Raw genomic sequence first — 16,729 nt, forward strand, 5'->3', positions numbered from 1 at the left:
GGATGGTCACTAGGAGGGTCCCAATTATCATTAGTAAACATTGTTTCTATCCGTGTACCAATGATAAGACCTGATACTGATAAACTACTTTCCTGGTTTAAATAGCACACCTTGAAGCAACCAAATGAAGATGGCGTGTTAGCAGATTTGTCAGAGAGCTAGATCAACGGATCATAGGAAAACGAGAGGGGAGGGTAGAAAGCAAACATGGACTATGGAAAAATATACAGGCTGCTATCGAAACGATTGCGAGAGAAGTGGTAGATACGATGCGAGGGAAACAACGTAACGGCTGGTTCGACGCCGACTGCCAAAAAGTGACGAACGAGAAATATCAAGTTAGAAGTCACAGCTCATGGCGGCTACACGTCGAAACAGGGAGAAATATGGATACGCTAGAGCTGCCGAAAAAAGAACTCACCGTCGGAAAAAACTCATTAGTCCTATCTATAAAAAAAGGCCATCGACACGACTGCAGAAATTATAGAGGTATCACGTTGCCAAATGCTGCGTACAAAATGCTCTACCGTTTAAAGTAGAGATTAAATCCGTTGGCGGAACCTGTCGGTGAATACCTGGCTGGTTTTTGGGAGGGACGCTCCACGATGGGTCAAATCTTTACTCCGCGATAGATCCTAGATTAATTTCGGGTATAAAGCCTGCAGATTCATCGCCTGTGGATTTCAAAGCGGCGTACGACTCAGTCAAGCAAAAGGAGCTGGAGCAGATAATGCTATAAACGTTTTTCCGACGAAACTGTAGAAACTGATTTGAATGACTCTGGAAGGAGCAACATCATCAGCGTGCAATGGAACGCGCTTTCAAACCTTCTGTTCAACATTGCCTCGAAGGGTGCAATACGAAGAGCAAACATGGAAAGAGATGGCACTATCATTACAATTTCTCACATGCTTCTTGGATTTGCGGATGATAGCGATAAACCGTAGAGGCCTTCACGATGAGTTGCTGTTGTTGCTGCAGATAGGACTCTCTATAGACTACGTAGCAAGCTGAAATCCCATAGCCTGCAGGCTCGCACAAAACCTGTACTGTATAGAACGCTGATTCTTCCGGTTGTGCCAATCAATCATGGACAATAAAGCAAGCTGGTGAGTCACAAATACAGTAACCAGAGACATTTAGCTAGACCATTCGTATTTGTAACAACTTTAACATGTTAAAAAACACTAATCTCTAGTAAATCCTCGCAGTTTCCCCCGAAGATAACACTGATCAGTGCCGAAACGTTGGACAGTATAAAATAAAGTCGTTCTACTTTGTTGAAACTACTCAGCCAAAAATACAGCCAACGTACTTGAAAATTAAACAGTCAAACTCTGAGCCAGGCTTTTTATTCTCCTGAATATGTGGAAAGAGCAGAGTGAATATTCACCGCTCACTTCTTGCCCAGCATGAGCACTGCGTATAGCAACTTCTTGCACCATACTACTTTATTCTGCTTTGTGCTGTGCTGCTGCTGAAACCACAGCTGAGTGAAACAAGAATGGTGAAGAATTGTTTTTTGGCATGTCATTTCAGCATTAATTTTTGAAGTAGCGTGAACTGGCTCAGGCGCAAGACTAATAACGAAACCTGTCTCTGTGCAATTTTGTACTTTTTGACATTTTTTAAAAAAAGGTACTTTTTTGATTGTGTGACAATTTGGAAAATTTTCAACAGAGAAAAAATGTTTACGATATATATATATATATATATATATATATATATATATATATATATATATATATATATATATATATATATATATTTCTTTTTTTGGAACCGAAATTTTATTACCTACAACTTTGCTGAAGACACCATTTCAATCAAACAAGCCGTTTTTCTGATATAGAATTTTTTTTCTATCAGTCACCATTTTGAATAACCCCTTTTGAAGCAGCAGTCGCGAGTCTACATGAAGAACTGATATCATAAAATAACTTCTTTATCAAAAAGGAACAACTGTGATAAAGTTTCAGCGAAATCAGAAAGGGTCGATCAGGATCGATATGCGATCATGAAATGACTTTCTAGCGAGAATACACAGAAGTACTCTGCGGTGATCACCTCTGAGATTAATTCGATAACATTCAAAGAGCAAACATACGAGACAGGCAGCTGTATTCAATTTTTTTTTTCAAATTCGAGATACAAAGCAAACAACGCAATCTACTTTCCTCCCTAGATACTCCTCTCATTTGATATATGCTTAAGAGACACACAGTAAAAACACTGCAGTGAGCTCTGTTGTGTAGTTATTGAGCGTAATGTCATTTCATGTGAGAAGGATCACACCAGTTTATTATCAGCCTGGAGAGATAATTCAGATTTCACAGCGATGTTTTTTATTGCAAGCTAGAGAGGAGTACCAGTTACGGCAATACCTAAAAAATGTACCAGTAATGGCATGAACCACACGCAAAAGTTGGATGATGTGCGTGCGTTTTTAGCGCAATTGTTGATGTAATTCGAAACCAGTAGAATGATTGCGTGTTGGGCATAACGCAATTAATGCTCTAGCGTTTCTCCAATGTATTTGGCAGCTCCAAACTACTACACCTAAACAGTTTCAACTGGTATCAAGCAGCATTGCAAAGCGAGCGAGAAGCAAAACCTTTCTCCTCCTTTCTGCTTGAGGACGAGACATATGCTACGCTTTTCAAATCTTTTGCACACACGCTTTCGAGATACTTTTTCTTCTTCATGCATTCCTCCGAATAGCAGCACGCACCGACAGTATGAGTCTAAGACTAACAACACTGGTATCAAGTATGTACAGCAAGAGAGAAATTTCTCTCGTCGCTTGAGAAAAAAGCGCGTGCACAGAATGATAATAATTATTCACAATTTACAAGTGTTGCCATAAAAAATTAGCAACGCTTTTGTGGCTTTGTGGGATGGAGGGCTTTCGGTAAAGCTAGCGTTGATTACGAAATGTTGTTAACATAATTTTGTTTCATTATTTTTTGCAAATCATTCAATTGTACTTTTAAATGACCAAATCCATCGAGATGAATCGATCGAGTATTATGGCTACATAAATCTAGTGAGTTCACAAGTTGTTGTTCACTACTTGCACTGCTCCATGAGTAGCAGTCACTAATACAGTCGATGTGAGAAATAATGTATCAATATATGATACATTTTCTGATTTCAATCTGTGTCAATGTATTCGCAGTACAACTGTTGCGTTATCCTTTCCACACATTTATTGTGCGATTTTAGTGCAAAATTTGTGCGAATCGGGAAGTAGAATAATTGTACAAGACTTGAACTTTTGCGTGCAGTTATGGCCTATGGAGTTTAAATGGAGTATTGCCATAACTAGTACCATTGCGCTCATGCGATATAGCCATAACTGGTGCACTTGCCATAACTGGCTCACCTACCCTACTCCGATACACACGATTCGCTGCTCTCTTCAAGCAAGTGCGTCGCTTCGCCCACCAGTATGAGAGCATTTGTTTTCGCACTGAAAGATATTCTCCTAAACGCTAGTGATTCTGGGAGGAGAAATGACAAGCCTGTGCTGAGCAATAATTATGCAGTGATTTTGACGTAGAATTACGTCTTACGGTGACATTATAAGGGTGCAAATTAAATAACGGAAAAATTGTTCACTTTCAAATGCATAAAACGCAGTCAGTTTCGGACGGATTTCCTCCATTACTGCAGCAATTGATTGGAAAATTAACTGTGCGCCCATTTAAATGCGAAAAATTATGATTTTGTGAAGCTAACTATTGAACTATTGAAAAATCTAGAGCTTTGGTGATGAAAATACTCCCTACAACTTTGCTGAAGATGTAACAAATCAAACAAACCATTTTGGCTCACAGAATTTTTTTAAATTGTTTTAACATGTTAGTGATTCTGTCTGGATCTGGTGCGTCCGCTTCTAGTGGGCACTGCTAATAGTTAGTTCTGCTTTTTGTTTTGTTTTTGAATCATCCCCTATCATTTGAAAACGGCAATTTGGTGTTACTATTATAACACACTATTTTCTCTTGTGTCACTTTTGTATAATTGTTAATTAACATAACAATGGCACTTGTTAGCGTCTCAAAATTTATCAATAGAAGTAGTTATTGTTTTTCTGCCACTTGTTAAAACGTTGCTAAAAGTGATAAAAAGAGTTATTTTTGGAACAATTTTCTTTTTCAAAGCAAAATTTAGATTCATCCACGTTGTTTTACAACTTCAAATAAATGATTTGAGTTTGTTATTTTCTGGTCATTGTGATCTAACATTTGCATATGGCGCTTGATGATTCTCGTTTTTTTTTTTTGTCATTTATCGCAGCATTTCTTCCAATTTATTCATCAAGTGATTTTCCCGAATTGTGTCGTTGCATTAATTGGAGTTCAATCTGTGCTACACATTACAAAAAGGTCCAATCACAGATTTTCAATTTAGATAATTCAAAAAAAAAACAATATCGCACGCTTAGCCTTGGGGCTAATAGCGGTCTCGATCAACTAGATTAGTTGAGAGAATTCGTTATCGATATTGTTTTTGGCACATTTTGTATGTGTAGGATAAGTACAACGATACACCGTGCCCCAGTGCTGAGTCGAGAAAATTTCCAGCTCGAAAAGATCCTCGACTCGATCAGGAATCGAACCCGATATCACAACCGTGTGGGAGAGCTAGCCGACCGACATCGCGAACCACAGAACCACGGGGACCACAATTTATAATTCAAACTAGCTCGATAATCAAAAAATGATTGCACTTAGAGAGTAACAACTGTATTTCAAGGAGTTTTAGCACATTTTTTTCTACTGTTGGAAATTAATATAAAGCTGCGATCAGACCTCTCATAAATTGCAAAGTAAGAAAGTTGTACACTGCTTCAAGAATTCCTACTTGGAAGAAGGAATGAAACAATTAACTAGCTCGAAGCCAGTACATTTCCTAACAATTTTACTTTAGCTTTAGCTTCGAACCCAGCGTGCTAGTTCTCAGCAATCCTACGAATGTCTAAATTTGACTGCTATGCTGCTTATCCTCGGTGCCATCTCAACGACATGCTTGTTGGCGGTTATATACTTGACGAAAAAATTATGTACTTCGGACACAGCGTTCGTCTGTATGCCTACGAGTAGTATGCAGCGCAGTCCGTCCTGTTTTTCGATCACCTACACCGCGTCGTCTGCTAGTTTCGTTAGTCCTCACCGTAGGTTTTCTTCAACTAAGAGGTAGCAGTTTTGTTCGTTTTCACATCTTCACATTCCGTTCAATTGTTCAATTGTTAAATTGTCTGATCGGGGCAAAGGAGGCAAAGGAAGGAAAAAATTAAGTCCCGTTCATCTCATGTTAGGCTTAAGCTCGCGTTAATTCAAAGGTAATCATTTACTGCGTGATGAAAATTATGAGCGTTGGTGCTGGAGTACATGTCGATAGGGTGGCTGTAACTTTAATTGGCGGGGAGCACTGCTTAAGAAATTTATAAAACTTGATTCATCCCGCGTCATTCGCAGTTGGCAATCCGCAATGACAAGGAATTGAACTAGCTTATATCCGGCGTCATTAATGTTCAGTGAGGTTTTCTGACGAATATCCAAGCTGTTCTGCTCCGGAAGAAAACGAGGAAGATTTAATTTAAATAGCTTCCAACTGTGTTAGAAAAACTCGTTTTCTTTAGGAGAACTCATTTTGATATGTTCGGAAGAGTTTTTGGCAACTAAATAATCTATCTGAAAAATCTGTGATGACCATTTTTAAAAATCATTTTCCTGATTTGTTTGTCATTGCAGGATCTCAAGCTTATTTTATTCAATTTTTTTCTCTATCTCTCGTCATTATTTAGATATATTGATTTATCAAAAAAATTAAAAACTTCAGCTCTTATTATTTGTAATTAAAAAAAAATAAATTTTCTGACAAGTAGGTTTAATTCCCTACGAATGATAAGTCCTAATTGCGAAAGCAAACAAATCCTAACAATTAAAATTACAAATTTCTAACAGTGTTGAGAAGTCACCATTTGTGATTGGACGCACATTCTCATTATTTACTAATATTTATCATAAATACTTAAGCTACTAACAAATCCCCCCCTTAAAAAAAATTATTATTTTTCGAAAAAGGTTTAAAAGTTGCTGACAGTTCTAAGTGTTGAACTTTCATATTACTTATAAGTCCAAAGCACTATTTCTTGTTAAGTAAATAATCAAATCTATCTTACTAAGTTTGGCGATTTTTTTCGCGGTGGTTGAGTTGAACCAATCAAATATTTTGCAGACTTGGATTTTAGTTTTTTTATTAGAACACTTGTCAGACGAATTGACTCACTCTGTCCTATTCGCAGTTTGGATAACTTTCAATTGAACATTTACTAGTACTCAAAGGCAACGAAATATAAAAAACCGTTTTGAATTAGAAGGCATTATAAGCAGTGATGAGAAAGGCTGAATAATATCTACAGTTAGTTTGAATTTGTGTTTCGCACTGATTCAAGCTTCTACGATGACCGGTTGGTTGTTTGGAGATTTCACGCGTGAAAATGTAACTAGCATAAAACGCGGCCGGCTTCGAAGCGGTTTTAAGTTGTTTGATCATATAATTTTCGTGTCTCCGGCAACTAGGGGCAGTCGCTTTAACATCAAACATGAGTAACAGTTAGTTAGGAAAGGCTTAAAACGTTGATGAATAAGCAAATAAAACTTGACTCACGCACTCTCTCTCTTTCTCTTTTTATTTTTATTTTGTATTTTGCTGCATTAACATCGATAATCTAAGTGCCGCCACTGCTGAGACCGGCTTTTGCACGCAAGTAGCGTACAAAACAGCACGCAACTGGCGTTCAAGCTGGCACGTAGGTTGATTTTTAAATAGGTGAGCAAAACATTTCGCACACCGGCCGGCAGCTGTCACATTGGGGCTGTTAGTCATCGCAAATGTCATCGTCCAAGTAAAGGTCTTCCTTAGAGTTTAATTTCGTTCAAAATAATAAAATGATAGGTTTATACTTACTATAGTTTTTACACAATGACTACATTTAAGAACAGCCCAATCCGTTTCATTCATTATCAAAATAACTCGTCATCACAAAACTGCAGCAAAAAAAAGTGCATCAGAAACTACCACCAACAAAAACGCCGCAACCCGATCTTCCACTCCACTAACGCGCTTTTAATTCTGGGAACAAACCGATCGTCTCACAGTCGACAGTAATCCGCCAAAAGCCTCACCTATCCAGCGAATATAACCCCCGGGCAGGTGACGCAAGTGTTTGCCATCACTCAATGCTCACTGTTTGCTCATTCAATTTCCTGTTCAGCTTCAAACGAGCAGTGTCAATCCGAGCCACGAGGAGAAACTTTCCCGTAAGTGACGGGAATGTACCCAACTTGGTGTTTACAAACGATCAAACAAATTTCCCGTAATTTGCCTTTTCCCCCCTGTTTTCCGTAGTGCGCCAAATTCTACCCCCAGTCTCCCTCCCCCTTCTCTGGTTTACATAAGTGATTTCCTAATTCAATGCAATCACTTTCTTTGCGCCGCAGCAGTCTTCGTCCTTTCCACAGGCGGTGTCTCCCGTTCTATTCAGGTTCACTCAAAAAACAGGCTGTCCTTCCTTTGAAAACAGAGAAAGGAAATCGCTTACCAAAAGAAAGAAGAAAAAAAAAACAGCGGGAAAGAGTGCATCAAATCATCTCTACCGCTTCTCGGTAGTCGACGGTAGCAGCGCTGCTGCATTTCCCAAATTGCTGTCTTCATACTCTGCAGCACAGTTGTCGGTTGATCGGTACTTGAGACCGAGATGGAAATCTCAGTCACCGATTTCCCACTGCCCGCACGTGCTCCCCCAACGGCTCAATCCTCTTGCCCACGGGGAGTCAAGTAGATTTGGTTTGACATCGAAGTGAAGGAATAAAACTACAGCAAACCATGCTGGATGCTTCCGTTTTTACCGCGTGATGGTTTTTCATAATGTACCTTTTATTATTGTTGTATTTAGTGATTAATAAAACACACAACTGAATCAAAGCCTAATTGAATTTCCTCCCAGTCAACTGCACATCAATTCGATCGATTAGCTTTAAATCCGTTCAACAAGCCAGCTTGTAGAGCTGCTCTATCGAATCAGCTCATCAACAGCATGATGCAAATGTACCTTCCCTCCACGGTGCACACCATTTGCAGCAAGAAGAAGCCTCAGCAAAATTTCTTCCCCACACAGTGTACCGGTGGTCTCCAGCTGCATGGAATGAACACATAAGAGAACGATTCCTTAATTGAAACTATCAACAATCGAAATTCAATTAAATCTCCTGAGATGCAGCCGTACGGTGTCAGAGCCGAGATGCTGTCCGTCCGTCCGCACACGGGTAGTGCGTAAATACAACCCATGAAGCCAAACGGTAAACTCCCTGTACCAGATACGCAGTTGAAAGCAAAGTTGGAATGCAGTGCTGCCGTTCTTCGAAACAATGAGGCTATAATCAACATTAAATTCAACAATTGTAGCAAATTATGAAGATAATATACGCTATTTTTGTCCTGCAGGAAGAACGATGCTTCTACGACTGCTCTGATAACGGTAGCAAGTGCGAGCAGCACGAGACGATACTGAAGACGGTTGGGGACTCCGAAGACTCCTACTGGGTTGGAGAGAGAGTTATCATCATCAGCTATTCATTGCTACATTTTCAGCAAAATACTCACACATGTTTCGCAGAGCAATCTCGAAGGCGACAGCAGCGGGCGGATGATCGCAGGACTGCACTTTGCCGGAGAAGCATTGGTGCGAACTCGGAGACATGACCTTCCATTTACCGGATCTGTTGAAACTTCGATTCGGACGAGCGTACGGGCCAGGATGCGAGGCAAGCCTTGGGGGACAAGGGCATGATTTTCAATCACAATCGCATTTGATTTTCTATTCCTTCCAACTTTCAATGGCACCATTAATTTGTACGAGCTTGTTGTGTTCGTTTGAGGTTTCTTCCGTTTTGCTCCATTCCGTTCCCCGGCCGTCTGCCGTCTAGCTTCCGTCAGGACACAGGACATGTACCGCGGTGGTTACGAGATCCGAACGGCAAGAAACTAGGGATACTCATTCATTTGGTTTGATTCTAATGGTTCGAGCCCGGGTTGGCGAGAATCGGAACGGATTTTGACGGGGTGGGGAATTGCAGTTCGACTGGGGCCCCCGACACACAGGGTTGGCTTGGCTGCTGCGTGCAAGGATGTTGGGAATATTAATGATGGCACTTCAATGAGTTCGCTTCTTCTGCAAGTTATTAGGTTGAACGTTGAAGAGGGGTGGATTTTTTTTCACAAGCGTTAAAGATACTTGAATAGATTCGTACCCACTGGACTACGTCAGTGTGTCAATAATTGGCTATCAAGATGTACATGAGATTTGTCGGCTTCTGCTGGATGCTCTTCATCATGTACACACACATGTATGGCTAATCTTGACGCAATCAGGACTGAATTCGAAAAATTACAACTTATTTTTTGTAGCAAAGTTTCATCTCAACCAATAAAAACTACTCTAAGTCCCACTAAAAGTATAAAATTAATACACATAGCATAGTCTCTTTAAATAATAAAAAAGTAGCAAGCTGAATGAAACTTCTATCAATTAAATCACAAATCAGCCAAAACAGAAGTTAGGAAAACACAAGTAAAAACAAAATCCACTTGAAGACGTTTTAATTGTGCTAGAATGATGGAATCAAAGCTGGAAATTGCGACTAAAATGGTTGGGAAAAAAAAGAAAGAGAAGTTTAAATGGTTTCAACATAATTGGAATGGCTCAACATAAACTTGGAAATTGCATAAAAATAGACAGAAATCAGTGCAAAGAAGATAGAATTCATTCTTCGAATGGCCAACTCTGCTTTGAATTTCTACAATGATTAGAGACAGTGGTAATTTGCGTTTTTTCTTGACGTAGAATAACGTCTTACGACGAAGTTCTGGGATTAGGGAGAAAATTAAAATACCGAAAACATCCTTCGATGTTTCACACGAAAATTGTCCAATTTCAGAAGCTAATAACTCAGTCAGTTTTCAATAGATTTCGCCAATTCTTGCAGTAATTCATTGGAAAATCAACTAAGCGTCAGCTGAAATGCGGAAAATTGTGATGTTATGATCACATTGAGTTCCTTTAACGATACCCAGAAACTGAAAATCAGTTTCCGACGGTGACTTCCGGTTCTGTGAAACAGTCAAAAATGACCAAGCATCACTTTATAACTTTTGAAATTTTGAAACACATGGTTGCTACTACCGGCTCCCCAAACTCAATTTAAAATGATCAAATATCATCTAAAAATGGGTATTTCCGGAATCAGAGTGATGCCGAAAAGTCCGGAAATTGACTACAGACGCCAGTTTGATCCTGGCGTAATTTTGAAATCCAACTTTCAGTTCCGGGAAAACAGCAAGAAATTACCAAATATGGGTATTTCTCGTAATCGGGATGTTGCTCTGAGGCCAGAAATTGACCTCAGATACCATGTTGAAATCCAAGATGGTGACTCCGGAAATACTCCTTCTTTTAACTCTAATATATATTTAGGCTCAACCGCGAAGCATAACGGGGCCGAATGTCTCTTTGGAGTAGGTACCTAGATAATCAAATTTGTTATTTAAAAAGTCATAAATAAGAATTACAACCACGGGGTTACGGCAGGCAAACGCATCCCGTACTTGCATTGTAAACGTTACATTCTGTTTCCGGGGGAATCTATAAGCTTGGTCCTTGCTTTGTGGTACTTGGGGTATACGAAGACTATATGTACTCTCCACATTCGCACAGATTACTATCGACTAAGTTTATTCGATAAAGGTGAGCGTTAACAACATAGTGGTTGGACATTGAGCGCGAAATAACTCGAATAAAATCCCGAGTTAAATCTAATCCTTTGAACCAAGCTTTTGTAGACTTTTTGGGCGAGATCTATCTTCTATGGCACCCAGGGCCGGATTTAGACGCTGGGAGGCCCGGACAAATTTGTTTGTGAGGCCCTCTTAACATTTAAGGTAACGTTCTGGAAGGAGACGAGCAAAAAAAAAGGTTGCCCAGGACTAGGGGGCCCCTTGAATCGGGAGGCCCGGGGCATTTGCCCCCTTTCCCCCCTCAAATCCGGGCCTGATGGCACCCTTCTTCGCTATTAAATCATTTTCTTCATTGCCTGGGATTGGACAAAGAGAGGGGATCTACACTAAGCAGATAACGAGCGATCAACCAGCACTTCCAATATCCGTCTAATTCCCGGAAGGAAATAGGACGGGTGTATGACCGGTTTAAGCGATCGGAGAGCTTCGATAGAACTGAGGCTGTCCGAAAAGATAAAATAATTGCCTGGTGGTTTGAGCTCGATAATCTGTATGGCAGCTGATTCAGCTACGTATATGGAGCATGGTTGTGCCAATTTGCGAGATATGCGATAATCCGTGTTAGAAACGCCGGAAAGTACAGCCATTGCGGATTCGTCCGTGAAGAAGGAATTCGCTTCTGGGAGGTGACCGAAATCCGCCGAAAATATTGATAGCTAACTCTTGCTTTGAGGTGTTCGGGGATTCCATGGATTTCGTGTCTCATTTTGACAATACAGCAGTAGAATTGTTGAGCAATGGTGAAATCTCCATAGATATGAACCGCTGGTATACTGACATACAGGGTTTCTGAACAACTTCCAAAGTTCGAAATAAGCAATGGATTTGTTATTTCCGATCTAAATCGTAAACACAGGGCCAACTCAGGAATTGCGGCAGCACCTACCAGTGACGTAGCTATCATAGCTATCGCCTCAGCTACCGATGCTGGTACCCGTAAATATTAAATTTCAATTTTTTTCAATATAACTTTTAGTAGTTATTTTCTACAATTTTTCTACAATATTCTACAATGTTGTTTGCCATAACGAAACACAGAATTGCACCAAAAAAAGTTGAGTTAATTGTATCTCTTATATTACTTTGGTTATTGACGATTTTTAATTGACACTACATTAATTTAGTAACAGACATCTTCAATATCTGCAAATATCTGCAGACTAAACCATTTCTATATTAAAGTATAGGTGAAATGTCATTCGATCCAGATATAGACATTTGTCTCTTGCTGTCTCCTGCATATATATCTGTGGGTAAATTGGTGCATTTTTTTTCACAACATTTATTTGATACGGCACAATACAAATTAATGTTTTACGGAGCCAATTAAATCTAATGCCTTATGGTCTAAAATATGTTATAAGCTAAAGACAAATTTTTATCCTCGCTGCCGACTACGAGCTGATACTAAATCTAATACTAAAACTAACATGGTTTTTTTCATTCGAGATTCGTTTCGCTGCTAAATTAGCACCTTGATGCTCTTCGAGTAGCTATAAACATGTAGCATGTATGGCAAGTTTTGCTGAGCGAGGTTTGTTTTCAACTAACAATAATCGCACCCCGGTTGTACCTCATTGGTTACGATATCGCCACTGCGCAAAGCTAAAATTGGTGCATTATTTTTAAAAAAAAAATTAATAACTAAATATACATAGGAGATGAAAATGAACTTTGTTCGGTGAACTCACGTGTTTTAATATACTGAACATCATTGTAGAACATTGAAAAATTTAATAAAATCACAATAAAAAGTTATATTAAAAACGATTTTAAGGGCCATTCTAAAGTAAACTTTCCAATAGTTCATTTTCTGGATAGATGCCAAATACAGGAACAGCTTGCTTTGGTAACCGCCAAGCGATTTCATAGAGTAAATTAATCTATAGTGGACCACCCGTCAGATTAACTCCATTTTTCATAACATAAATCATGATTTATAAATGTTTGTGAAGCAGATTGGCTGGATTAGACATTTCATGATGGAAGTTTCCTGAAAATCCCTCGAGTTTTCGCATTAATTCAGTTAATCTGGTGGTTCACTATATGAAAGGGGTCCACTATAGGTTTATTTACCCTACTTTGAAAATGGTTCTCAAACATGGAACTTGGGTTTCCTATAATTTAAAGCCAAGGGCGTTGAGCGCCGGTTTTTCACTTGGAAACAACTACTCCAGAAAGAGTTTTCTTAATCGCATCGTGCAAAATGTACTCATTAGAGCAATCAAGAGAAAATCATAGGGACTACCCGTGCATGCTTCTTCGTCGTCGGCTCGGCCAAATTTACAAAATGAGAAGGTGATGTTACAGGGTGATGTTACTAATAATTTATTAGCTGTTGAAACCATACGAAACCATCACTGAAGAACGATATAGACTTCGAATAATGCGATTAAATCGAGCACTGCACGAAAAACTGCTGCAATACGAGCAGAGGCACTTGAAAGTGATTTAAGTGCATGACAACGCTCGGCCTCATGCTGTCAAAGCCATTAATATTTACATAGAAATACTCGAATTGAAAGACCTATCTCACCCTGCATTTTTCTGACTTATTGCGCCGTCCGATTATTACTTGTTCAGTTCGATGGCACATGGTCTGGCTGATCTGCAGTTTTTCTCATATGAGCAAAAATGGCTTGATATCCGTGATAAGACTTAAAAGATGAACTCTTTTATTGTAATGATTTCTGAGCTTCGAGAGCTTTGTGAGCTTTCGGGGTCTCTTCTCATCTTACAAATCAGCTCCAAGAAAGAAATTCTTCAAGGCAATTTTAAACCATTGTTATTTATTGTCCAATACTGTTAAGTATCGGATGCCACTGAACTCAAGGTTACTCATATTGATATCTTGATTCTTTCGATGGACATTACTAGCGCTTTTCTACATGTTCAATAATGCGTAAAATAAAAAAAAACACACGTGTACACCCTTAACGTACCTCGTCTGCCCCCGCAAACAACTTGTTTTGATCATCCGTTTATCCACCACATCGTCGTACCTTTCTCCAGGCACAACACTTACCAATTGCTTAACACATCGCAGCACCGCACCGCACCGGAGCAAGTGGCATGGAAAAGCGCAGAGAAAAACAACTATAAATACGACATTCTCCTTTCATCGGCCGACCCCGTTTGGTGGCACTCCTCCACCCACAGTCAACACAAACAGACCCTTGAAAAACAAAACAAACCGACAAACGGAAGACGGAAAACACATCAAAGCAAATTTGCATAGAAAATCAAGCGAACGTGAATTCCGAAATCGGTTGTACTGAAAGTTGCTTCTGTGTCCCCGTTCGACCATCCGTCCAGTGGAACCGTTCGTTCGTCTGTTCAACCGTGTGTCCTTCAGTGGATGGTGTGCTTTTCACTGTCATTTCGTCTATCTATCGCCGGTTGAAAGCCTCTGCTAGAGCGCTGATAGAAGCGGATGTAATGGGGAGGGGGTATTGGTGTTTGATTTTTCACCAAACGTCTTTCTCCCCCGAGCTGCTGGAAAACCCAAATTTGCGTACTGAAATTCGGCTGTCTGTTAGTGTGTTTGTGTTGCCTCTTGTTCTTTTTAATCCGGCAGCTATCAGCGGTCGAGATTTGTGTGCAACGTTTTATCCCTTACTGAAGATTTCTCTCTCTCTCTCTCTCTCTCACTTACTCGCTTTCTGTCGGTCGTATCGTAAACATAAATCAAAAGCGCCACCTTTTCGTTTTGATTTATGCTTGTAAACAGAGAAACACTTTGCACCTTCGCCGGTGACATCCTCCTCGACTCTACACCGTACTTGCTGCGGATGCTAACTGGTTGAATGACTGGTTGGTTGGTTGCCTTCTTCGCGAATGGGACAGGTTAGCGGGAGAGGGAGAAACTTGTCAACAAAACGGTCCGACACCGGCAGATGTGTGATTTTACACTGTCCTTTTCAATATTACTGATGCGCGCACTCTTACTCTTGCCGTGAGTGGTTTCGCAAAGTTAAGCGGAAAAGCAGTTTAGGGCTGAGTTAACTTTCGAGGAGCTCAAACGACTCAAAGAGTTTCACTTTTTGGATAAACTTATGTTTTTTTGAGTGCAAAAAAACTTTGCAAGAAAAAAACCTAAGCCCTAAGTTATTACACTTCTGTGTTAATTGTTGCATTTGATGAGAATACCTTCACTCTGAAAAATCAATCCTGAATTATTCCAGGATACAGAGATCCAATTTCACGCCAATGAGCTTTCATCGTTTCAAATATTCCTATACTCGCTTAGCAACTACCTCCTCCAGTCCCTCTGCTGCGTCTTCCTCGTCTGAACCTACACAGCATCAAACCCAAGCCGAAGTGTACTACCGATAATAATTGAATTGGTTGCCCGAGTTCGTTTTCATTTCGTTATAGGTAAATTAATTAATACAGAACATTTTGAATAATTCATAGCTGAGTGAGCATTGAATTTATTGTAATAATTACTTGCCTGCCTACCGACCGGCACATACACCCACACCTTCCACCCATCTATCCGTCCATCGGTGATTCCCAGTCACACGATATTGATGCAAATTCCGCCGGGTTTGAATCGTCATCACTAGGAAGTTCCTTTCATCTCTACAACAACTCGCAATCAATCGACATTCAGGAGCCACTTCACATACGCTCACACGCACACATACAGCCGAACTTGGTGATAAGTGGGGGGAGGAGGCGATATGACGAGCGGCACACTCATCGTTACGATCATTAGCATTGCCCCAACCAGGCGAACCCTTCCCCGCACAGCATCATCATCTAATCACTGCTCCGATACAAATGAGCGCACATCAGTTTTATGGTTGTCTGAAAATTATTCCCCACCCATCCTTCCTCTACGATACACAGGACTAAGTGGGAGAGACTGCTCAGCACTAATGAATCCTGAACTGCTGCTGGCTGGTTGGCTGCCTGCCTGCCGCCCAGAGTAAGCAAGCCGATGAAGCGACAATCTGGCTTCGGTATCAACCTCACCACTTACATAATGTATGCGATAACAGCCAGCAACTGGCAACAACAACAGCAGCAGCAGCAGGGCGGGAGGAAGTGTTGGGCCGAGCGATTATGTTTCTATTGCATTGTACTCCCCTCTGCTACCGCCACCGACAACATCTAAGCGGCCGAAATGGATAGGAAATTGATCAAAGCTTCCGAAGGGAATGAGTTTGGGAAAAAAGCTTTCTACTGATTGAACGGACACTGTGAGTAGACTGGTTCCGATGGCTGACAATCAGCCTTTTCTTCCTTTTTTTGCTTCTGATACACTCATTTTGATTTCTGGTTGACGTTTAGGAGTGGTGACAATTTCTTGTTGATCCTTGTTTTGATTTGGAAAGGGGTCGAAAATCACTCTAACTTTACCGGATGGACCACTCTAGAGAGCTGTTTTACTTTGCGGAGGTCTTTCCTACCTTAGAGGGCTTGAAGCATTGAAAATGATTCCCATATCTTTGGAGTACTTTGGGAAATCATAAGCGACGACATGACGACATCAAAGTTCTGCTAGAGTGCGTTAAATGTTTATTCATCTCAACTAGGTGGAATGGGATCCGATTTGCTAGATGTAACTTGCTGTGTTTGTTGTTTTTTTACCTTTTAATTTTACTGCTATAGTTATGACTCATTTATTTATGTTTCATTTCTGCCTGAATTTTGCAATTTCTGAAGCGAAATTGGAACTCGCACGATTGCGATCACACGATCGAATAGGTTTGTGGAATAAATTATGGCCACGGATTCCACAATATACAATTACCAACAATCTGGGAATCTTACTTGAACCAGTTTCCAGTTGATAATCCCTTTCTGAGTTCAATTCTCTGATCATATGAGTCAAGCTTCGAACATTTTTGATCTAAGA

The 16,729-nt window shown here is 40.2% G+C and overlaps 1 protein-coding gene and 1 non-coding gene across 13 annotated transcripts in view; one reads left to right on the top strand and one right to left on the bottom strand.

Moving 5' to 3' along the window:
• Positions 1-16,729, top strand: part of LOC129733257 (LIM domain transcription factor LMO4.1) — a 677,190-nt gene that overhangs the window by 635,469 nt on the left and 24,992 nt on the right. The window lies entirely within an intron of this gene.
• LOC129733483 (U4 spliceosomal RNA) lies at positions 12,334-12,470 on the bottom strand. Its single transcript, XR_008729564.1, has one exon. It is a non-coding gene; the product is annotated as a U4 spliceosomal RNA (small nuclear RNA).

This window comes from Wyeomyia smithii, chromosome 3 (assembly GCF_029784165.1).
Source record: "Wyeomyia smithii strain HCP4-BCI-WySm-NY-G18 chromosome 3, ASM2978416v1, whole genome shotgun sequence".
NCBI classification, from domain to species: Eukaryota; Metazoa; Arthropoda; class Insecta; order Diptera; family Culicidae; genus Wyeomyia; species Wyeomyia smithii.